This window comes from Oxyura jamaicensis, chromosome 3 (assembly GCF_011077185.1).
Source record: "Oxyura jamaicensis isolate SHBP4307 breed ruddy duck chromosome 3, BPBGC_Ojam_1.0, whole genome shotgun sequence".
NCBI classification, from domain to species: domain Eukaryota; kingdom Metazoa; phylum Chordata; class Aves; order Anseriformes; family Anatidae; genus Oxyura; species Oxyura jamaicensis.
Window position 1 is genome coordinate 58,703,980 of NC_048895.1, and position 24,917 is coordinate 58,728,896.

The 24,917-nt window shown below is 38.8% G+C and overlaps 1 protein-coding gene across 1 annotated transcript in view; it reads right to left on the reverse strand.

Annotated features, from left to right (window-relative positions):
• The window catches only part of PDE7B (phosphodiesterase 7B), a 178,184-nt gene that overhangs the window by 84,261 nt on the left and 69,006 nt on the right, over positions 1–24,917 (reverse strand). The window lies entirely within an intron of this gene.

The window sequence follows — 24,917 nt, forward strand, 5'->3', positions numbered from 1 at the left end:
CCGGCCGCTGCTGCCGGCGGGGGTTGGCGCAGCGCGGATCAAGCCCCAAGCGGCCGGGGCCGCGGCCGGGCGGTCGCCCCTCGGGCCCCGCGGCGCTGCCGTGAGGGCTCCTCCGCGCCCCCGGCTGCGGGGCCCGGGCGGGTTTGGGCCTCCCGAGCGCAACACGCGGGGTCCCGGGTTCGCGTCCCGGACCGGGCAGCTCGGCGGCGGCGTGCGGGCGGCCCTGCTGGCAGAGCCCGGCCCGGGGGAAAAGGGGGCAAAGAGAAGAGCGGGGGAAGGCAGCGGGGTGGCGGGGCTGCGAGACGTTACCGAAAGGCGGGAGGGTGTTTGTATGGGGGGGGGGGGTCTCCCGTTACTTTCGCGGCAAGTGCCACCTGAGTGGGTTCACATTAGGCCACTGCATGGTGGCCGTGCTCACTCGCAGGCTCCCATGAGAAGACAGTTATTCACCCCAAGTCTTTAACAACAAGGCACAAAGCTTGGGCGTACTCTGTCTCGTACAGAAGAGAGGTGGCTGGCGTGCCAGGGCTGAGCAGGGCCCGGCCAGCACCTGCCTCAGGGTGGCTGCTGCCTTTGGCCAGCACTACAGCCCCCCAGGACCTCGAGGTGCCTCACTGTTTTCAGAAGTTTTATTTTGCCTTTATACAAACTGTTGCTGTTGATACTGGTCTGTCCCCAAGCCATTACTCCCTACAAGAAAGGTGGTCATGTGAACCTGCGCTTAACTTTCAGTAAAATCAGAGGACTTAATTGCATTTTAGTGGGCATTATAATATTTCCTTGCATTCAACATGATGTTTCCTCTGCTCTAGGACCGTCTGCTACACTTAGCTGAATGTTCCCACCTCAAACTGGCAACTCTAATGTTTTCCAAAAAACAGCCTTATTTTGACTGTAGGCTGCAGTGCTGTAGTTCTAGCACACTACACTTTCAGGTGATTCTGTCTTGAAAATCATGAAGTGCTTCCAAAGAATTATAGCATTGTTGTCGTACTGTTATTTTGCAGAGTCCTTAGCGTCAGGATATCCTGACTCTTGGAACAAAGGGGTTAAGAACAAAGAAAACAAATAGATGATACACAGCACAGTAGCAGAAGTATAAACACATTCATACAGTGTATGGTTATAATCTTGTGAAGAGTCAAATTTTACTATTTTTATGTTATGTGGCTTATTGGGATATTTTATTTTTTTTTCATATTAGTACATGTTGTGCAATTACTTTTTAAAGCAATATTGTTTCTGTTAAGGATAAGCTAGGCAACTGAAGTACAAATTGCTTGAAGAAAGACTCGCCTACTGAGCGAGTTAGACCTTATCCCCAAACTACTTTATTTTGGTTTTGATGTACAAGAAGTTCCATTCATTTTTTTTTTTTTTTTTAAGTTATTGTTTTTCATCTTTGTTTACCTCTGCACTTCCTGCTCCCCGCTGGGACAGAAGCAGAAGTGCCAGAAGTGCCAGAATACTGTGAAAGAAAGGCTATCCTTGTGGCATTTCCAGCTTGACTGCATGCAAAAAATACCAGATATCTTGGAAGAGAATGTATTCACAGATACATGCCCAGCCCAATGTTTAGATGAATATCTGAACGTTTAGGTGCTTAACCAAACTTAACCACCAAATCTCCTGACTGTAGCAATAAGCAGTCTTCTGAGTTTTCAAAATCTACACTATCTTTTTATATCCTTAAAATTGTGAAAAGCTTTATGTTGACTGTAGTTGGGTCACTTGAACACATACCTGCCTTGTGGATATGTTCAGGCAGTCAGATCTGAAGAGTCAGTTGTTGGGACTTTTTTTCATTTACAGTCTACAGATGCAAAGCAGGAGGCCAGTCAAAAAACAAAGTGAAAACATGATCTGTTGTTATAGATTTATTATTTCAAGAAACTACGTAATAAATGTAGCAGATGGTGTCTGTTTTTTTTTTTTTTTTTTTTTTTTTTTTTTTTTTTTTTTCTGGGGATGTCAAATAGTGTCAAATAAGAGTGACTGCACTAGATAGCTTGTAGTTTCTTTCTTCCTGCTTTCTGGTCAGTTTAAGGATCAGCAGTTGCAAATAAAAGAAATAAGTTGTGTAAAAAATGTCTGGCATTAATAAGTCTACCTGTAAATTGGTACATCTGATTCTTACTGAACTTGTGCTTTGAAACTGTACAAGATCCAATGATTAATTATCCTTAACTCATCTAAGATTTCTGCTGTGATTAAGTGAATTTCCTTTTGTCTTTTTTTTTTTATTATTATTATTATTATTTTTATTTTTTTGTGTGATAAGAGTGGAGCCAGATCAGCGCTACTTACAAGAAAGCCTGAAAGATCTATATTTGATTGTGAAGTTTTTGGTATCAAAAATCAGCTGTAGCATCACTTTCAGAGATTTTCAAGAGACAAAATCATCAGAATTTGCAGGTTCTGTATTTCTCTGACTTCAGCTGTGCTGTAATGATTTATGCAGCTTGAAGATGTGACCTCAACATAACACTTCTCACTGCACTTGGGAAAAACCATCAGAATTAAAACATAACATACTCCTACACAGAAGTGTACCCAGCCATTTGTGACTGTATTTAAAGCAGTCCTTGAACAAGGCTAGCTCACCTAAAACTTCTCTTTTGCCTTCTCAACTCCAACAAAATTGGAAGGAAATCTTTGAACAGAGATGGATCACTTCATTGCTGCTAACTGCATTTCTTGATTCAAAGAAGCACGAGTGATAACAACGGTAGTATAAATATATTGGCTCTGGGCCTTGTTCCTCCTGAGAAGCAGTGCCAATGGACAGGCGACCGGAGTCAGCTCTGAAAACCTGACAAAGCAGTGCTTATTTTCACAGGTAGACAAGAGAACTGGAAAAGACTTGAGGAAAGGAATATTGCAGCGGGAGAAAAGGGAAGGGAATAAGCTGACAGATTAATAGCTGGTGTTTCATAATTGGTGTGTCTTAAAAAGTTTTACTTGTTTGCTTATTCACTCCAAAGCTATGTACCAAGAGCAGCAGCAGCAGAAGTGCATGCCAGATGGTAGAGGAAGTGCCTCGTGTATCGTTCCAGTCTACTGAAGCCTGCAGGGCCTTCATTAGCCCACTGCTCTGGTTTTCATTGCAAGTCCCTTTCTTCCCCTTTTTTCTTTTCCCTTCTTCAAAGAAAAAGGAGGGAGGGGGAAAGAGGAAAAAAAAAAAAGAAAAAGAAAAGCCATGGTTTAAACTGGCAATAGCACCATCCTTTTGGCTTTGAGCTACCCTGGCCTGTGCCAAATACACTGTCTCCAGCAGCTCTCCCACAACAAATCAGGCCAGACACACAAAAGCTGTAAAAAAAGAATGGTGAAGAAAGATCCTTGATTCTCCCCTCTCGCCCCCCAGCCTTTTCCTTTTGCTTCCCTCCCCAAGCTTCACTGCCCAGCAGCGACCTCCTCCTGCTTCCCAGTACTGTCAGTGATGCTGGGACCTCTGGTCTACAACTTTGCTGACAGCTTAGAGCAGAGACATCTGTGCCTTTCTGTATTAAAAGAGCAATGTGAAGGAGAAGCTATATGGTGTATTTCCTGGCACTGCTATCTGAGAGCCAATGTTTTAAAAACACAAATTAGCATAGCAGATTCATCACTAGAATAAATTGTCTATCAACTTAGTGTCTCAACTTACATTAGTGCATTCCCAACTAGATACCTGAAAAGATCTGATGTTGTCCTTTTATACAGTACATTATTAAAAATAATGGAAAAACAGACTGCCATTTTTTTCAAAAGTGATTAGCAAATGTTAAGTACTCCAAATTTAGAGACCAGTTTCAAAGATCTTATGATAATGATTTATAGAAAGTGTAAAGCATGTGTCTTTAGATGGCACTCATTAGCAGAATTGTCTTAAGTTAGTAGTCACTTATAAAAACTATGCCTTTGCCTCTGTCCTTGGTGTCACAGATTCATACAGAGAAAATAGGACAGGCATTTGCCTAGGGTCAGAACCAAGTGATGATACCATCAATGGCATCAAGCTTTAGAAGGCTTCAGGGGTGTGATGTGAGTTTAAGAAATTAAAAGATTTCAAATGGTGTGATGTCATTGTTACCAATAAAGAAAAAAATGTGCTGCGCTTTTGTAGGGCAGCATAAAAGGGGCTATAGAGAACATAAGAGTGTGAACAAATAACATTTAGAAAAGACAAGGGAAAAGAATGCTGGAGAGGACTGGAGATTATGACAGAGAAAACATAAGCAGGCAGAGCTGTGCAGAGCTTACACATTTTTTTCTAATGACCTCCTGCTTTAAAAATGAGATCCTGCTTCTTCATTGCTTTAAAAATCTTAGTATAATTGTCTTATTCTTTACCCCACATTTGTCTCATTCCAGATGTTTATAATTTTAATTTTATTCTTATTAATAAAAACAATTGCTCTTAGCTACCTCCCTCTGTTATTACTGGTACCTTATTATATATGAATATTTTTGTATTTATTTGAAGACAGTTACTATGTCTTTGCTCCAGTCTGGACATGCTAAGTTCTCTAAGCCCTGCATCAGAACTTTCTCCCCCAACCCTAACATGATTTTAATATATTATTTTAATTATGAATTCTTAACCATGTGCTTACATATTTTTATGTGTACTCAAGGTACATAGTAGGAGATTTTATTTATCTGCTACCAACCCACTGTTAAGGGTAGTGAGATGAATTTCTAATGAATGGTATGATGCACTATTTATTATTGCCTGAGCTGTATGCAGCATCACTCCTTGAGAGTCTCACCTACTGGGAAATGTTAAACACAGTCAGTACTATAGGTTCATGGTGATCTTATGGTTATTGTGGATACTTGATCAGACTCCTTGGGAAAAGGTTCTGGAAATGGAAGAGTGAGGATCACTTGAGTTCTGTAGGACAAGGAGTCAATTCCTTTTTCATTCTTAGCACATGTGAGATAGCACATTTTTATGATTAACAATTTGTACTACTAACTAAGCAAAAATGTTTGTGGTAAAGGAATAAACAGAAGTCCATAACTAATTGGAAACAGTGAGGTTGTGTAATTTTTCCATTGCCTGCTTTGGAGAATTAAAACTTCAGCATATTAACTATGATGCCTCAAATCTCCCACATTCTATGAGGCTTTAAAGGAAATAACAGACATAAGAGATAATAGAGTCACATCACCTATAAACAGTTTTAAGAAAACAATGAAAATAAGCTGCTGATCTTCATTTACTTTTTTTTTTTATTATTATTTTTTATTTTATTTTATTTTTTGGAGCAATAAAGAAATTGCCAGCACTATGTATAACTGTATTGCACAATGTATCTGACAGACTCCATGTCCTCCATGAATTCTGACACACAAGCAAGATTTACCTGAGCCAAGGCAAGCTAAGAGGTTTAAGAAAAAAACTCTTTGCCATTCCCAAAGAAAGCTCCTATGCAGGGATCATTGTAATGGTTTTGTGTTGGATACTTAATAATCAACAAGGTTATTGGAGTGGAAGAATGCATCTAATTGAAAATGTGGGCAGAATTCAGGTAGGCTTAAAATAATAACTTATTACACAGGATAGTGAAAATGCTATTTATCTTTCTAATAATCCTATAACAGCAGAAACTACAGCATCCTGAAGGATTCCTTTTTGCAAACAGTTATAAAAAAAAGACTGAGTAGAAAAGGCGACTAACCAGATGAGAGATGCATATCGCTTAAATACGTAACTAATATTGAACAGTCTCAATGAATTCAAAAGGATTACTGCTGTCTTTAAAGTTGAGCATGTGCATACATATTTTCTCAATTAGAAGATAAGTATCTAAAAATTATGGCAGCAATGTGAAAGATGAGAGATGTGTCACATCTGAAACATTTCTTCTTTCGCTTATTACCTTAATGAGATTGTATTAGTGGCTGTATAGCCTATCGCGTCTTTGCCCTTTATGACATATGGAAAACACTAGCAATTATGATTTTGTCTTTTCTTGTCTTTTGCCATTATGAAAATAAAGTGACTAGCCAAAAAATCTTCATAATCTATTTTATCTAGTTTATTTTTTTGTCAAAGAAAGCGTATTACAGTAAGAAAAAATGGGACATAAATAAGGTGACAAATAGAGAGGAACAATAGGACTTGCTTCTTCACTTGTAGATCAGATATTGCAAGATCTGATCACTACATTTTTCCTTTTAGCTTTTCCCTACTTGCATCATGCATAACAGCAGCATGTGCAATTTGCTGCAGGGATGGAGAGGAGATACAGATGAGAAGTCATGGGAAAAGTTTAACTGATGCACAAACAAAATAGTGAACAAACTAAGCTCCCTCTGACCTAGATTCTTCTGACTGCAAAATCAGGCCATATTTACTGTAATCAAGTGCTTAGCATTTCTTACAAATGCATTTGTGTAAATGTAGCTCCACTGGTATTAGCAACTTTGGACCTCTGGTGTCACAACTGTGCTGGCATTTTATGACTGTGCCATCAAACCCCAATAATAGTCACACAAATGTGTTGGTTCTTTTTCTTCACTAGAGCTTCCACTCCAAATGTAGTCTTGATGCTGCAGAAAGAAAAAACTGAGTAGGTTGTATCTATAACTGGTTAAAGGCATCCACTAGGTTTGCAGATGGAAGGGAGTTTTTCTGGAAAATCTGTTTCTCTCAGACTTACTTGGGCAAGCTGCTCTCAGTAATGTAGTTCCAGCTGTAGTATGCTTTCCAAGATATCCTGACCATATGTAAAACCATAAATGTTTTCCAGTGTTTCCTAAGATATCTGCTACAATTTTCTTTTCAATCCAGACAATCACACATCATTTTGTAGGCCTCTGCCCAGCTCTTATGTCAGGAATATACATCTAGATACACAGTGCTTGTAAGATGCTTTATTTGAACAAAATTTCTGATAGATCAAAATTGTGGTAAAAGAATAAAGTATTCAGGCTATTCTGACAAGACAGCCATGCAAATGCTGTACTCTTATGTTTTTTTTTTTTTTTTTTTTTTTTTTTTTTTTTTTTTTCCAGACCTTAGCAAGGCATCAAGATGTAAGATTTGATCACAGTATTGACATCCATAAACAACTCTTTCCATCACTAGCAAAGTGATTTCAGAAGTTTTCAGGTGGGAGAATCAGGAAGAAATTTCCATTTCCCTTTAACTATCTGTTCAGTACTTTCCAGCCTATGGACTACATCAGCCTGTGCTTGATCTATTTTTCTGAGGTCCACAATATCATATGTCAAGTCCATTGGAAGACATGCCAGTTACTTCATCTCAGAATTTTAAGACTTTTGGGTTGTTCTCTTTAGCTTGCCCTCAGGCAGAGAGCCTCTGATAAGAGCAACAATAAACTTTTCAGCAATCTCTGGGGGAATGAGAGAGCTAAATGTGAGAGTTTTCTCACAAGCATTTTCAGCTATTTGCCTTTGCACTTTGAAGATGCTTTATTCAGAAACCAAGCTCAGATTCTTAGAATGATAGGCACTGTCTTGTCTCTATAAGGACGGACTTAGCAAAATGTCACACTTTTTGAAGTCTGCAAGGTACCGATCACACTCAGAGCAGTTTACTGAAAGACTGTGTGTCTCCATTAGCCAAGGAAAGAAAACTTCAGTGCTCAAAGGAGCCAGGGACAACCCTACTCCCCAGTTCTGTATTCACTTTCCATTTAGCTCTATTCATAAACCTGAGCATTTTGAGAAGTGGAGATGTTACAGAATCTTTGTTACTGTGTCCTAAAACTAGACTAAAAAAAAAAAAAAAAAGTTTAAATGATGGTCTAGTTTATCTTCTTGCTAATTTTGGCTTGTTTGTAGTGGGATACTATACATATATTAAATAACTGAAGTAAAATTATTTCTGTTATTTTTATCAGAAACTTCTTATGCACTTCAATGAAACCCATTACATAGTTTTTGCTGTTATTTTAAAATATAATATCAGTGTTGAAGTAATACCAGATGAAACTGGTTTCAACCACCATTAACTTTGGCTTTTCAGAAAGGGAAAGAAATCCTCTGGTATTTCCAGCCTCGGTTGGAACGTTGGCACAGGAAACAATTTAGTGGGGCTAGCATGCAAGGAAGTGATGTAACTTTTACCAGATTGTGTGACTATGTGGAAAAAAAAATCAAACATCAGTTGGCCTATCACCCTATTAAACCACTAGCTTCCTATGCCAATGAAATGGAAAATGAACTGCATCTCCTTTGCTGACATTTGCCATCTGCATCAGCTGCTTTTTTTAACAGCTAAATCTCAGGATTCCAACTATGCCATCACATGTGCTTGTATAACTCCAATAGGAAATACTTATTTAAGTCTCATTTTTGCATGAACATGCACTTCCTTTTCTAGTCACAGTGCAAACAGAAGTGCATGCTCATCTAGGACTGCCTGCTGGTTTCTTAACATTTTCATTTAAAAAACACAGTTCTGTAGTTCAGAATACAATTGCTAATATAATAAAAACAGTATTAATGGTATCAAGTTGGAAAGCAGAATTTGTTTCATGGAAATGCCAGATTTTCTTTCTTATTAGAAATTTTAAGTTAAAACCAAATGTACATGAGCCAGAATTTAAAAATTTTCAGTAAATTACTTCTGAGAAAGTATTTTTTCCTTTTGATGTAGCAACTATTCTGTTGAGATAGCTTTAAAACACTGCACTAGAATAACAGATTCTATAACCTGATATTTGAATAACCTTTAACCTGGTATTTGAATAACATTTGAATAAACATGTTAGAATATTAAAGACTAAATAAATTAACAAAACAATAGGGAACAAAAATTACCAGAAAAGGTCAGAATGTGGTGCTGGTTGTTTTCTTAGCAAAGTGAGAAATGAGAAGCAACTTTTCCTCCCTGAAAAAAAATGTTATTTTCTTTTTCCTGAAAAAACTAACACTGCTTTTTATAATGCAAAACTACTCCACTGAAAAATTTTCAGCTAGCTTTAATAATCTTAGTGAACATTTCCTATCTGTAAGTATATGGAAGTAAGGGTGAGCAACGGACAATGCTAATGCAGGGTACAGAGATCAGTGGTTTGCAGGTATGCTATATGGAGCACAGAAGAGGCAGGAAGATCTGATAGCATCTCTGTAGTGCTCTGAAATAACTTTGAACCAACAGCGGTAAAAAAACAAACTTAACAGCTCTGAATTTAATGCTTTTTCCTGTGGCTGCGACCAATGGTTTGGGATGTACTGTGGTAAGAGGAACCAGCAGGGTTTTGCATGTTGAACCAGTTTTAAACTATGGAGAGATAAATGGTCAGGAATGAAAGAAAGGTAAAGGAGAACTGTCTACATTCAGTGATTTGTAGCTGTCTACTACAGTTAATTATTTTTCTTTAATGGAAAAAAACAATGAAAAACTTTTAGTAGATTATAAATTTAAATCTCAAAGGCAAATATAAGTTTTATTTAACATATACATCAGTTTTAAGTTATTTTTATAATTTCCCTGCAACATTAGTCAAGTATAACTTTCTTAATTGCCTTTTTTTTTTTTTTTTTTTTTTTTTTTAATGCCAATACAGCTCAGTGTGTATGTAGATGTGCAAATCAGCTTGGATTAGATCAGTTTGGTAACAGATGTCTATGTGGTCAGAGCCTCGTTTTACTGTTTGAAAATGATTTGAATGAAGATGTTTGAATGAAATGAAGATGTTTGAAACAGATCCTAATTTTCATTCAAGGCTCAGTTTAAGAAACATGGAGACTTTTACAACTTTGGATACCCAGCTTGGCCACTTAAATCTTGAATGGCATGGTCACTGAAGATACCATTCAAAGTACCCAAACTCATATCTGTATCTCAAAGCTTGTGTCTTCTGTCTGGCTCAAAGAGGAGCCTTGTGCAAATAGCTGGATAATCTAACCAGCCAAGTTTTGTGCTGTTATTTGGGTAGGCTGCTTGCACCCTAAATTATGATAATGCATAGTGGAGTAGCATTTGGCACAGACAAATGCACTAAATTATAACAATTGCTGTTTAATAATTGTTTAGTAGAATTCATCACATCTTTGGCAGAAATTCAAACAACCAAACTTTCCTTCTTTTTATTTTGAGGTTCAAAATGTTCCATTGCTCTCTAAATAAATAAATATTGGAGACAGCTGTGATCCTCAGTTTCTGTGGAGATCAGAAGCGGAAGGATGAGAACAGTCCAGAAAGCGCTACCCTTCAGTTGTTTCCAGGCAAAAGAATCTAATGAGAAAATCCTCATCTTAGATTTTCTGTCTGAATTCCAAGATGCTAAGATAAATTGTAATAAACATTCAGAAATTTAAATATTTCTTTGAATAAAATGGACTCACCAAAGCTTTAAAGCTTTGCAAGTTATCTACTTAAAAATATCAGTGATGCTGCTTGAAAAGAGACCACCTGATGAAACTGAACAGCCAAGCCACATTCTCCATCACGTTTGAAAAGTCATGGCAGTCAGGAGAAATCCCTGGTGACTGGAAAAAGGGAAACATCACTCCCATTTTTAAAAAGGGTAGAAAGGAAAATCCAGGGAGCTACAGACCAGTGAGTCTCACCTCTGTGCTTGGGAAGATCATGGAATAGACCCTCCTAGAAGCAATGTCAAGGCACATGTAAGAGAAAGAGGCGATCTGCTACACCCAGCATGGCTTCACCAAGGACAAATCCTGCCTGACCAATCTGGTGGCCTTCTATGATGGAGCGACTGCATCAGTTGACAAGGGGAGAATAAACAATGTCATCTACCTGGACTTCTGTAAGACCTTTGACATGGTCCCACTTGACATCCTTATCTCCAAAGTGCAGAGTGATGGATTTGAAGGGTGGGCCATTCAGTGGATGAAGAATTGTCTGGATGGCCGCAGCCAGAGAGTTGTGGTCAATGATTCTATATCCAGGTGGAGGCTGGTGACAAGGGGTGTCCCTCGGGGTCTGTTTTGGGACAGGTGCTGTTTATATATCTTTATCAATGACGTAGACAAGGGGATGGACTGCAAGTCTGCAGATAACACCAAGCTGAGTGGTACAGTCAATACAACAGAAGGAAGGGATGCCATATAAAGGGACCTGGACAAGCTTGAGAAGTGGGCCCATGTGAACCTAATGAGGTTCAACAAGGCTAAGTGCAAGGTGCATCACCTGGATCAGGGCAATCCCAGATATGAACACAGATTGGGAGAAGAATTCATTGAGAGCAGCCCTGAAGAGAAGAACTTGGGGGTTCTGGTGGACAAAGAGCTCAGCATGAGCAAGCAGAGAGGGCTTGTAACCCAGAAGTCCAACTGTGCCCTGGGCTGCATCAACAGAGGAGTGTCCAAAAGGCCAAGGGAGGTGATTGTCCCCCTCTGCTCTGCCCTCGTGAGGCCCCACTTGGAGTAATGCATCCAGGTCTGGGACCCCCAACACAAGAAGAATGTGGACGTGTCAGAGTGGGTTCAGACAAGGGCCACATAAATGATCGGAGGTTCTGGAGCACCTCTCCTAGGAAAAAAGGCTGAGAGAGCTGGGACTGTTCAGCCTGCAGAAGGGAAGGCTCCAGGGAGACTTCATTGTGGCCTTTCAGTTCCTATAAGCCCACTTAAAGGGGGCTTGTAAAAAAAGATGGAGAACATCTTTTTACTTGGGCAGATAATGATAGGACAAGGTGAGATGGTTTTAAACTAAAAAGGGGGATAAGGAAGAAATTCTTTATTCAGAGGGTGGTGAGGCACTGGCACAGCTTGCCCAGAGAAGCTGTGGATGCCCCATATCTGGAGGTGTTCAAGGCTAGGCTGGATGGGACCTTGACCAACCTGATCTAGCTGGTGGCATTCCTGCCCATGGCAGAGGGGTTGCAACTGGGTGATCTTTAAGGACCCTTCCAACCCAAACCACTATGTGATTCTGTGATTCTATGAAAATATAAATTCTACAAACTCAGACTTTGAAGCTTTAGAAAACATCAGTGATAATGGCTGTATGCATATTCATAGGAGAATAACTAAAACAGTCTTTTTTTTCAGCAGTTGTCACAATAACTTCTCTTATTTATGGGGTTCATTTTATTAATGACATTTACTGCCTTTCCCTCTCCTTTAGACAGCCTCTGTGGGGAAATAATGGACAAAGAAATGTGTTTTTCTAATGGTCTTACATCTCTACAGATGTCAGCACAAGAGCATCCAAAAGATATGCCACACTTTACATACACCCTCAGCAAGTAGTGTGTTATTCTTAATGAGCAGATACAAGTTAACTCCCTGCTCTGTCACATATTGCTTGCATGATCCTAAGAAATTCCTCTGACTATATCTTAAGCTGCCTAAACTCAGGAGGTTTCTTCTAAACTTCCAGGTTTGATGTGAGATAGCTCAGTGCTGGGATGAGATCTGGAGCCTACTTCTCCCTTCTCTCTTGCCCTGATTTCTCTGTGAAGAAGTCCACGGACATAAGCTGCAAAAGCACCATGCTACACTGGACAATGTTGGCTGATTAGGAAACCAGGACTAGGTAGCTTATAGAGTATTATACCTGCCATGCTGTATAGCTGTAACTGTTTTCTTATGGTTAACATGGGAATAGTATTACTTCAGAGGAAGAAAGCAAACATAAATATGCTATGAACGATAAACCTTTAACATAGCTTGGTAAGAGAGGCCTTATAACTCTTCTTAGATGCTGACATATTTTTAAGGACATGTTTTCAAACAGCTGTTCTGAACTATTATGATTTATATCTATCTGGTCACCCTCAGAGTTTAAGTGTAATTGGCAGGAGTGCACAAACAACAAATGCATGTTGAAATGTAATACTGTTAGTCCACTTCAGAAATAATGGTGTTTTCTTCAGGGAGCCAAGTAGGAGTTTATCACTTTGCAATGCCTGTGAGTCATGACAGGTAGCAGTGGCAGCTCTGCATGACCTTGAAAGTGCTATATCCCCAGCTGACCTCCATGCCTGCGTCTCAGCTTGCAAGATGTGTGTAGCCTTCTACTGGGCCAGGTGTGGAGAGGGACAGAGTGCTTGCGACCACTGCTGAAATCCACAGCAGCAGGTACAAGAGGTGTTAGGTATGTCCAGGTGTCAGTCCACTTGTTATTGACAAGTATCAATAACATCTATGGCTGCTTTTATTCTGAAAAAGTATTTTAAATGTATATTTTTTTTTCCCTCCTGCACTTGAACATCTTTTTCTCTTTTATTATTTTCTGTTGTCTTGCCAATAATATCTGGCCTATTAGATGAGGAAACTGTTACAAATTAAGGTAATAGCTACCATCTCTACTGTCCACCCATGGCTGAGGAGTGGCCACTACTGAAAAAAGATGGATACAAAGGCTATTTTTATCCATGTTACTTGGCTCTATTCTGAGGGAAATTTTAAAATAGTATGGTGACCAAAGCAGTATTTTGGTCAGAGAAGTGGGCTAAGGACCAATTCTAAAAATAATCTTTAATAGTGAAAAGTAATGAGGGCCCCGTGTATTGTTTGGGACAAGACGTTTCCCTTAATTTACCACAGAGAAGAGTGCTTACCTACTTCATCTTTTATTTCAGCCCCAATTATGACTGATAGGTCATCTGAATAGAAGTTGTTAGAAAAGGCAGCCACAGCCCTCACTTGCAGCTCAGCCTGTGTTGAGCAAAGCCATAGGCCTGGCAGGTGGCAGAGATGCTCTGGAAGCCAGACCTGCTTATGCTGTCAGAAACTACCCTGCCTGGCCTATCAGCAGCACTGCATGCTGCAGCAATGAAATTACCTGCAATTGATCCTTGTGCTTAGCTAATTACCAAAAAAATGCTGCTGATGCTGAGGCAAGCCAGTTTGATGAGTGAAGGGAAGTGCATCTCTGGGAAAAGCTAATGCTGAAAAACTTTTCAACATAAGCTAATCTGTATGAAGAGCTGCAAAGCATTAAGGTAGGGAGGCAGAAATTCCTGTATGTGATCATTCTGCTCCAGCTGGCAACAGTGGCTCATTCCTGGGCAATACTAATGTGCAGTAATAAAACTTGAAAAATTGTCATTATCAATATCTATAAACAATTTCCATGCATTCATGTATTTTCCACATTACAAAAGATATTTGTTTCATTTTGTTGTTAAATTTTGCTGAGAGCTTACATAGAAATCCTCCAGTTGTGCTACATTAAAAAATTTGTAAATGTATTTAATCCCTTTTCATTATAAGATAATAGATTTTAAAACATAGAAGCTGCAAATTTCTAAGAGGACTGATGATTTGGGTGTCCCTATTCCAGACAACCCAGTCTGAAGTACCCAAATTAATTGATTTTCAGGAACTAATGAATAATTATCATCTGACTAAGAAGGATATCTTTTTAAGGAGTTACACATTGGTATCATAAAATCATTTCCTGAGGTTTTAAGTTATGCTGAAAAAGGTATAATAGCTGAGCAAAAGGCATCATCATTCCTTAAAGAGCCAAATTTCCTTAACTATGTAGTATTACATTTCTTGGCTGGACTAATTCCTCCCACATCATGTAATAGTCTCTGCATTCACAGAGCATGTCTAATTTAGTGATTTTTCTTTATTCATTTATTCATTTTTTATTCATTTAATACTGCACAATGAGGACTGTATGTTTTCTAGAAAACATATCCCCCTATGATGCTCATGTATATGCAATATGTATGTTGTGCACTCATAGAAAGACAAGGCAAAAAAACATTCACTCCTACATGTGCACTTGTAGGACATTGAGAACTAAAACCATAAATATGAGGCAACATGAAATTCCCTCTTTACTCCTCTGTCTGAATTATCTCATCTCATTTTTTAAAACTGAAGTTTGGACACCCATTGCAATCAAGTGTTTTAAACTTCCTTTTTTTTTTTTCTTTTTTCTTTTTTTTCTTTTTTTTTCCTTATGATTAGGATGTGCTGTTTTTAAATACAACTCCTCAGTAGAATGGCATAAGAAAATTTTGAGCAGACAAGTGTAAAATGTCTCAGTTATCTGATTCTTCACATGTGAGCCCTCTCAAATTCTTAATACCCTCTTTTATTACCCTTTCTTATTCTCATTCCTATTTCTCTTCATAGAAGAAGAAACTCTTGAGCTAATCACCTGTGGCTCCAATAGAACAAACACAAATAATTCAGTGATTCATGTGAGGTATCTTCATTGCTATACTATGAGCTGAAAAGAGCTCTCAAAATTCTTGTGTCTTTCTGTAGGCTGTCAGAAAGCCTCAGTTATAAAGCATTCTTACTCTGGACATATAAAGGTACAAAAGACATAAGGAGAAAGCATGCTGCTCACCTCAAGATGCTGTGTGCACAGAATGTGAACAGAATTTACCACTGTCAGCATAGTGCAATATATATTCTTTGCTTAGAGCTGAGACCCCTCATTCGCATTCTTTAATTCCACCACTTTACTTTAACTTCTGATGTCATTTATTGCCCATTGCCTCCTGTTTTAAAAAGTTTTTGCCTTCTTTTCTTATCCTAGATAGAATTCCTTCCTATGTAGTGATTTAATGAAGTGAGAGAATACGACACAGGCTTCAGACCTGGGAGATTTTTATTACAGAGTTCCATACTTTCTTTTGTAAGTGTATTTAATATGTTGGGTCTATGTGTGAAAAAATATGCATGAAAGTATGTTGGATCTATGCATAAACATGACTAAACAAGCCTAGAATCATATGAGTCTTGATATTTTGGCTCAGTATCAGTCTCTCAAAACTCTTTTCTGACTTCACTCACCAAAACCAATCTAGACCTTCAGCCAGGGTTATCTATTTCCATATGCAGACAATGATGGAAAAAGGGCTTGCAAACATTAACAGCTATTCCATAATGATAAGACAACAAAATTAAATATCTCCTAAGAGCTCTGGTAGATTTTTTTTTCCCCATATAAGCCTAAGAAATTACACTGAATCCTAATGTGAAGCCTAAAGAATTACATAGCCCAAGTTTCAGGGGACAATTGATGACAGAAACAGTAATTACAGGAAAGCCTACCTCAAAGAGCCTGAGTTCCACATCAGTAACGAAGTGTTACTGATGAACCAAGAAGATAAGGCTACCTTTACGGAAAAACGGGAAAGGGTCTAAAAACAGATATTCCTTTTAACAATAGGAAAATATCTGGAGAAAAGCCAAAGCCTCATTTATTTGTGCAGCCATTAAGGAAGAATGTATTATATGTATGGTTGCCATACTAAGAATTTGAAAAAGAAAATGAACAGCCAAAAAGCTGTTTAAACAAAAAACCCTATCTTTAAAGGTAGCATATAGCATTTACATTAAAGTTTCAAAATGCTTATATGGATGGTTTGCAGGTGTTTATAGTGAGAAACACAAAATATGTGTTAGTATGTGAAAGAGAGAGCAAGTGAGCACATAAGGGAATTTGGCTTCCTATCATGTGATTCAACAAAGAATTGAATGAGTAGATGGGTATCAATTTTCTGGTGCCAAAAGAAGTGAAGGAGAAGGCTACTGGGATTTGCAGCTGGCTGAAGTCAGAAAAATTACCTTGTCTGGTGTAACTCTGTGAGCTTTTATGTGTTTGTTTCCCTGGGGGCAGGAGCTAGAACCTATTGTGATGTGATAGTCCTTTGCTTCCTGGAAGCAGCAGATCTCCCACCCAATGACCAATTGCCTCAACACACTGGAGCAGATGAGTCAGCTACTTCCTCAAATCTCCTGAGTCAGCCAAGGAGTGATATGATAAAAATCTTCCATTACAGTCCCTAGGGACTTAGCTTTAACACAATTTCAGCAGAGGGATAGTGGGGCAGCCAGAGAGCAGAAGTGGAGACCAGAGGGAGGTGAGGATAGGAGTAACAGATTTCCCGGGTCTTGCAAGGTTTCCCAGCATTTGGGCAGCCCAGGGTCACATGAAATTGGCAAATTCAGGCACAGTTAATGATTGACTTCACCTGTATAGCATCTGGAGTTTTTATTGTATTGTAGAATGAAATGGGTCAATGTGTAGCAGAACTTGATGGCAATAGCAAGTACTCACTATGGCTACTCTACTTCTGCATCTGTTGGGGGATGTACATGTCCCGCACACTTGTAAAATGATAACTTCCTGGACTTCTGAGTTAGCAGAGTCTAATTTTTACCCTGACAGAGCAATGAAATTCCAAGAGTCCCAGGTCTATAATTTAGCAATAATCATGAAGCCCGTAAATCACAGCTCTGCTTAAGTAGGACCTGGTTAGGTCACATCTCTTAAAGATAAATGAATAGGAAAGATGAAAGTGATTCAGCAGAGAATGATTATCTTTGACCACATATTATCATCAAGACTGCCTTATGCCTTTAAATCTGGGTTAATTATGGTTTTCTCCAACAATATCCAATTACATGACGAATAACCTTGGCGTCTAAGGCAGGAACCTCTGATATGCGTCACTTCTTACCTCAAGAAGACTGTTTATCAGAGTTATCAGTGCTGGCTGCTGAAAAATCAGCCTGCTATTGTTGCATTCTCATTCAGAGCACGCTGTCTTCCAAAACATCCGAGCAGACCTGACAGACTGACAGCTGGGAGTACTTTGACATACTCTGCCAGAGGGAACTCCTGGGGGGAATAAGCTGACTGCATTCATTGCACTTCTTCCTTTATAGTGTGTGATAATGTAGCTGGGGAATGCAGGGGCAGGCTCTCCTGTGAGAGACAAAGCAGCAAATACATATAGGAAATCTTCGGTGCATATTTCTGATTTGCACTGATTTCATTCCAGGTTCTTGTTAATATCAGGAGTTGCAAAGTATAAAAACGGAAATGACTTGCACTGGGAAAAAAATGCTTTTTATATACTAGGATCGATCACTTTCAAACACAGTGAAACATTACATTTCTGATTAGCCCTTGATCCCATAAGTAATAAAGACTGAAAATTGTTGTTATAACAGCAGGTGTTATCATTAAAATGCTTCCTAAGAATGGATTAGAAGATAACGTGAATGAAGTTAGTCCAGAAACATTTTGTACTGTGTTAGAATAAGAACAGTTTTACAGAGTGGAAAAACGAGGCATGAATTTCCTGACAGAAGTGTTTGGGATATTCTTTAATAGCAACAGTTATTTGATATGTTATTTATTTAGCAATTTAGCTATATAATGTGCAAATTATCTGGGGATTTGCATTTAATATATCTAAATCTGGTTTAAATTTTGGGTTATTACTTTAAAAACATCTACTGCTAGAAAGAAAAATTATCTTCCCAGCCCTTTGCCAGAAAAAAAGAAGCTTTTAACTAATGGCTAATAAAACTTCTATTAATAATTGAAGACTGTTGATGATCAGGAGCATTCTACAGCTGCCATGTGTGGTTATTGCAGATGAGACCTATCTGGCTGTTTCTTACTGAATGTGAAAGCATGCAATAGGCCATCAAGATATTAAGGACTAGATCCAAAAAAATGTTCCTGAAATGGGACTTAGAAATTCCTGATAGGATTTTGTGATTAAATCCAAGGGTAAGACCCTGAAAATTCCCCCTTAGCTTTTGTTTGACATTGAAAATGCTTCATCACTGTGCCTGTTACTAATTTCTTGTTTGCTTGCATGCTTTTAACCATAAAATGCAGTAGGTGTCTGAAAGATCTGAGTTTAAGTATGCCCAGAAGCACCTCAAATTGGGGCAGAGCTCAGAAAACACTGCTGTTTTCCAGTTTGCATCCTACTTGCATCAGACATGAAGCGTTCATCTATCAGAGCCTACTTGTGTTCAATCCAGTCTGGCTGGTGCATACCAGGTACAAGTTGCAGCTCATCACACACTCCAGTGGTGGCCATTACAAAATACGATGAGGGAAAAAAACCAAACCTTCTGTATATAAAAAGGTGTTCCCTTTATATAATAATAAAACCACGCATGGAATTTACATAGCAGTTAAGCATTTTCAAGCACAAATACAGGCTGGGTAGAGAATGGATTGAGAGAAGCCCTGAGGAGAAGGACTTTGGGGTTTTGGTTGATGAGGAGCTCAACATGAGCTGGCAGTGTGTGCTTACAGCTCAGAAAGCCAACCATATCCTGGGCTGAATAAAAGGACCATGGCCAGCAGGTCAAGGGTGATGTTATTAGAACGAGTCCAGAGGGGGGCCACAAAGATGATTAAGGGGCTGGAGCACCTCTCCTATGAAGGCAGGCCAAGGGAGTTGGGGTTGTTCAGCCTGGAGAAGAGAAGGCTCCAGGGAGACCTCATTGCAGCCTTCCAGTGCCTAAAGGGGGCCTACAGGAAAGCTGAGGAGGGACTCTTTGTCAGGCAGTGTTGTGATACGACAAGGGGAAATGGTTTTAAACTAAAAGTGGGGAGATTTAGTATAGATATTATGAAGAAATTCTTTACTCTGAGGGTGGTGAGGCACTGGCACAGGTTGCCTGGAGAAGCTGTGGATGCCCCACCCCTGGAAGTGTTCAAGCAACCTGGTCTAGTGGTAGGTGTGGTAGGTGCCCATGGCTAGGGGGTTGGAATTAGATGGTCTTTAAGGTCTTTTCCAACCAAAACCTCTCTATTTGATGATTTTCATGAGTTATCCATAAAATGAGGAGGGACAGATTCACTTTAATTGTCTGCCTGAGGCAATGCTTCTTCCACAGCTTGTAGCTAGCTCCCACCAAAATGCCTTACCTGCAGCATGAGGTGAGCTGAGCAGGACCACCCTGTCTGCTCCCTGCTGACGTTATGCCATTGTGTAAAATAAATTCAAAGTTTGTGGTGTACGTACGTGCAAGAGTGTGAAGACTGTAGTGTCACAGTTGTGATGTGGTAGAATGGGTATCTCATCTGTACTTCACAGGCTGCTCTTGCATTTCATTAAAAACTTCATGGGGACTCCAGGTTCAGAGACAATAGTAGAGAAATGCTTCTTTAGTAGCATGGAATTTTAATTGGAACAGATTATACTGTAATTTTAAGAATTAATTTATTTTTGTTTTTAAAATGATTATTTATTTATTTTCAATTTAGACTGGATTTACAGTAACTCTCTGTGGTTTAAGAGTTGGTCAAGTGCTTGTGAGCCAAATGAAATGCAGGAGTGAGAATCCTCAAGTGAACAGGGAGAGTTTGTCATTAGTTTATTCATATTCTTTCCCTAATTGGCTGATAAGCTATATGCAGATGCTTGCAAAGCCCTACTGTGACTAGAGTGACTGTTTCAATACTTGGTAACTATAGAAGACAGACCCTGCCAATTCCCCATTCCAGTTTTGCCACTTAGTGGATGCATATTTGAGCTTACCCTTTGAATTGACATTTGCATGTCTCAGACACTCTGGGACTTAGAGAAAAATTGATGTGATATTTCCCCTAGGAGAAATTACAAATATTTTGCCACGAAGTCTTGTGTTATATACCAGCCAAGACCTTAGGGTAGCTTTATGAGGGTAGGGGAAAATGCAGATAAAAACTGTTCTACCAAGACAGATGCACTCATTTTGATAGCCTGGCTTTGGGAAAACTGATTAAAAACAACCTAATTTTTTTATTATAATTAAAGGGACACAGGAACATGGGAGCAGCTGTTGCATTGGCCAATTGAAGAGGGGGTAGGATGACTAAAACCCTCCTTCATTCCTGTCCCTTGCCCAATGTAATCTGATTTAGAATGATGTGTTGAGACACATTGCACCAAGAACTAAAGAGACTGAAAGACCAAGATACTTATTTTACAGCTGAAGAAGTCCTTTTTTAGAGTGTCATAATAGCTGCTTTCACAAAATATATACCACAGCATCATCAGTGAGTGCAGGGAATTCAGAGCAAAGTTTTTATCTTGTCTAGCAGCCAGCTCCTCCATCAGCAGGACACTCACAAACACCACAATAGCACTGACCTACCATTGATGTGGGCACTTTCTAAATCAACTGCATCATTCCCATTATGGCATCCATGTCCATGTGTTAACTCAACTTCATCTTACTTAATGTCAGGTAAATTATTACCACAAAGCTGGGTCATGCATTTGCATAAAGATCCAACCTACTAGATCTCTGTGAACGAGCTCAAACAAGAAACATGGTAGGAAACTGAATTTTTGGCTACAAAATATTTTTTTTGTCAAAAAGTTTCTGAATTCTGCAGGGATTGTTTCTGTTTTTTTAGAGAAAGTTAGTGCTCTTTTTCTCCCACAAAAAAAATTTCAGTTGCCACCTGGTAAAATTTGACTCAGGGATGCTGTAGGAATTCCTCAGGTGAACTTTAGCATTTCTATGTCATTATCTTGTTTTCCTCTGTGACTGATATGATTCAGCCAAGCTGTTCCTGCTGTGAGGTGTCACCAGGGGCTCCTGTCATATGCTGGAGTAACTCATTGACAGACATGGTGATGCACATCCCACATAAAAGACCAAAGTATACAGTCCTTCAGTGACCACATCTGTAAAATGCCATAGCACTCTTCTGAGTCTGAAGCTAGTTACTTGCCCAAGGTTTTTCACTAAAAGTTGTTGCATTTTGCTCTCAAATTTTCATCTTTTACTGAAGTGTAATTACACAATCCAATTTCAAGAAGACAGTTTTTGTCAACTATTTCTGAAGAAACTCTCCAGCCAGCTTAGACATGTACTCATTATCAAAGGCAAGTGAGTTTTTGAGTAGAAGAGAAGCAGGGATAGGGGGAGGAGAAATAAAGACAGGAGCTGAATCGTGGGTTGTGCTTATGTGGACCTGTCCTTCTGGTGTTGCTCCTGCTGAGGGAGTTAAATGTGTCCATAATAGGAGATCCTACAGTACATCTCACTGCTTTTCAGGCAGTTTCAGAAAGAGTATAAAAAACAGATGGATGAAGGTGCTAGTAGTTTAGTAATTCTTACAGATGATCTTTCCATGTCGAGGAAGAAGCTTTCTGGCAGGACAGTATTAGAGGGATTTATGCTGTTCCCTCTTCAGAGCCTGTTTTGCAGAGGGAGGGCTTGAATCTGCACAGCTGCCAGCCTAAAACCTTTCTAGATTTACTACTGGAAATTCACTTAAACATCAGCAACGCCCTCCCCAACACAGATTAAGAACAAAAAATGTCAAGGAGGAAATGTTCAGGCTAAAGAGAGAATTGTGGTGCTTCTGATTAAAAACAAAATCAAACTCTCCCCCATCCCATCGTAGGATTTCAAAAAGCTTTCCAGCACACATCTGCCTCCAGTTTCCTCTTTGTTTATTCAGTCATCAATTATCAAGAGACTTTTTGTTTTGTCTCAATGAGCTGCACAATTTGAAGCAACTGTGGTATCTAAGATGGTTCTGCTTAAACCAAACACAGATTCTTTCATGGTGCAGAGAAACTGGATCGGATTAAAATAAAAAATATCCAAAAACAACAGAATTTTCTCTCCAAACTGTTCTGAGGGTTATTATAATGTCATTTTCCCCTGTGAAACAAATAATACACAGACTTCAAATGCCCTGAGTGCTGTTCTCAAACAACAGAAAATAAATGAGATTAGACATCATGATTTATGATGCTTCCATTCCTTCTTTTTAAGAAAAGGGAAATATGTTAATAATTAAAGTCACATGAACTTGGATTCTGTTGGCTTCTAAAATATTGTGACATGCACTTGCCTAAAGAACCCTTTAGGACAAATGTACAATGACAGCAATTGCACTTGCGTCTTGGAAGTGTTAGCTCCCTGGACGTGTTATTACCTCTGATTAAACCAGTGGATTAATGCCTGTGTTATGCTCTCTGCTGATAGAAAGAAATTACAATGGAGTATCTGCCCATTCATCTTCCTTTTCCAGCAGAACTCTGTCAGTGACTGCTATCGATGCTGCATCAGGTAGCTACTGAGAACTCGAATAATTTGTTCTACCCCTTAGCTTACTTTCTCATCCTCCCAGCTCCTTCCATAATTTTATTTGAACATTAACAGAATGTCCAGATGTATTGGCAACTCGACCTGAGGTTTCCATAGCAAAGCAAGATAATACCAATTTAACTATGATTTTGTTGCATGGCAGATGCTGACCCAAATCTGTAAATATAAAATTGTGGAAACCAATAAGTAAAGACATTAGGTTCCATTAGAAAATCCTTTCAGGGCTGTTAGAACTGAGGGAGGTACATTTTCTGTCTTTTTTTTTAGATAAAAAATGACCTGTCTCTTGATAAATGCCTGTTTCAATGATCAAAGTGCCAGCACATTCTGGGACTTGATGAAGTGCCCAGTCATGTACCTTAACTATAAATTTGTCTTTCTACTTCTGTAAAAACCTGAAACACAGTTCATGGAGCTTCCTTTAAAGATGATGTCAATGATTTCAAATAGTACTTAATAACAACAACAGGACAAAAATACTTATATCTGTAGGACTGTAGGACCTATCTTTACTCACTCTTATCTAACTGGCTGAAAGACACTGAAAATAAATCTCTCTTCTTCTATCACCAAGATAATATATTTCTTGTTATGTAATGTTATATGATTTTGATGTCAGAATAATACCATCTCTATTTTCAGATGGAGATGTCAGTTCTAGACCATTAGTCCTTGCTTTCTTTCAAGAAATGTCTACTTATAAAGTGTATGATGCTAGCATTTCTGAGTTCTTTTCATTAGCACTGTTTGTTATATAGATATATATAAAAGATGCTATGATATTAATTTACATCTTGTATATGCTTGAATAAAATGTGAGGATTTGATTAGTTCATGTCAATAAACAAAAGCCTGGAATATTATTAATTCATCTGAATTAAGTGTTAAATTAGATTTGCTCTGTATTCATTGAAAAACTTGGTGTGAAATCCTGACTTAGAGTTAAAAGGCATCTTACTTTAGGTTTTAATAAGGATAGCATTTCACGTTGTATTAAATCACATTTGCCATTCCTCATGAACTTCTCCTCATTTCAGAGTATAAGAAACATCTAATTAGGTTCTAGGTTGCATGCACAAATTGATGGCATGCATACTGGAAGCAGGTAAGCAATATCCAGGAAAACACATGCTTAAAACCTGTTTAAATTACAATTTATCCACATTCTTTGCATCTCCAGTTAAACCATAACTGAATGGACTGAATGGTCCTGAAAGCACTGTGTGGATACAGAAAACTGTATTAGAGCAGCCAAGGGGTTAGAGTTACAACTGGTGTTGACTCTGGCAAGGTTCATAGAAGCAAGCAGAGCAACACGAGCAGAGTCAAACAGCTGGTGCTGAAGACCCAATGTCTGCTGTATATGGTTTGGAGGATTTAGTTTGGCCTATTTCTAACATATTCCCATGGACTAATTGTCTACCAGCAGCTAGAATGCACTAGAAGTGTTCCTAGAGCATGTGGCTTGCTTTATTTCTAGTGAAAGAAGTCCATTTTGTGCATTCAGAGACTGCTCCACAATACAAACAAAAGGCTGAAGTAAATTGGGGTAACATCAAAAACACAAATGTAGAGATACCATCTACAACAGGCTATGAAGTACCATCCTTAGAAATGTTTCTATGGGATAATATTTACGTTTAAAATGGTGTGAAAATCAAAAACCTATTTTACATATTATTGGCTGAATTCAGTCTGAATTCATCCAAATATTCCGTGACACTCTTGAGTTTTCTACTCACAGGACAGCATGACCATCAGGCCAATTTACACCCCTCAGAGTTCTGAAAAGTCTTTTATCATGCTTTCAACTTATTTTATTCAACTTTATTCAGGAGCTATTCAGATGTCAGGGGAGATCCTACAGCTATGTCACAGAAGAGAAGGAGAAATTAAGACTTCAGAAAAGCAATGAGAAAAAAATAATTCAATAAGTAAATACATTTTGCTATCTACATTACTAAAAATATGCTGAAAACTTAGAAACTACCTTAGCAGTTAGCAGGGAGAAACAGGCACTCTTTCAGAAGGATTCCTCAAACCAGTTTTAGACATCGGCTTTGCCATGAGCCGAGTGTTAAGGAAGTTTGTCTTTCTATTCTTTCCGACTACAGAAGGGAAGATCCGATGCTGGG